The following is an 825-nucleotide window of genomic DNA, read 5'->3' on the forward strand; positions in this document are numbered from 1 at the left end:
CTAAATGTTTTAGGTTGAGTTGTGCAATGTATCAAATAAATTTGTATACCTAGTGAAATAGAATGCATTTTGGCATAGTCCAACTACAGAGTTTATAAAGCAGATACATGTGTTGTGACAAGCCATAACCGAAAGCTGTATGATCGTAGTTCTATCAATTGATACAATTGTAACAGTTTTGAACAAAACAGTTGAAAATTAATTGTTATGTTTTAATTTAACATCATCTATTCATTTTCTAGGCTATTCCAAGGACAGGATTCTATCTGAATTGAAATGTGGCTATCCCGACACTTACATAGCTGATTTTAAAACAACTGTGAACACATTCTAATATCATCTAGTGTTTGATATGAAGACCAGGAACATCTTAAATCCATATGATAATGATTCCTCTCACCATGACATGCACTATGCTGGAGAGTATCCTTTCAGTTTAATAATGACTCAACTTGACATAAAGAACAATAAGCTTAGATTCTATTATTATAAATCTGTCGTTGTATCACCATAAGTAACTGTTTAGCTGAAATTTTGCAGTGTTTCACTGGTAAACTATCGCCTACCATGTTTTAATATGTAAAAAATAAAGGTTGCAACCTGGAAACAATAAATATTGCCATTTTCCTTGATTCTAAGCATCGCAGATTCTGGAGGATGTATTATAAGTTTATTATGTGCATACTTCAAGGTTAGTCCTCTAGACAGTATAGTTGCTTCACGTTAATCCATACTCCCACTCTGAGCACAATCCAAATGAGAAATGTTGTCAAAGTATCGATAGCACTGTCGTGTTCTTTGTAGTTGTTAAAGTACAAAATAAAT

This window comes from Saccoglossus kowalevskii, unplaced genomic scaffold (assembly GCF_978046115.1).
Source record: "Saccoglossus kowalevskii unplaced genomic scaffold, keSacKowa6.1 SCAFFOLD_124, whole genome shotgun sequence".
In the NCBI taxonomy this organism is placed as follows: domain Eukaryota; kingdom Metazoa; phylum Hemichordata; class Enteropneusta; family Harrimaniidae; genus Saccoglossus; species Saccoglossus kowalevskii.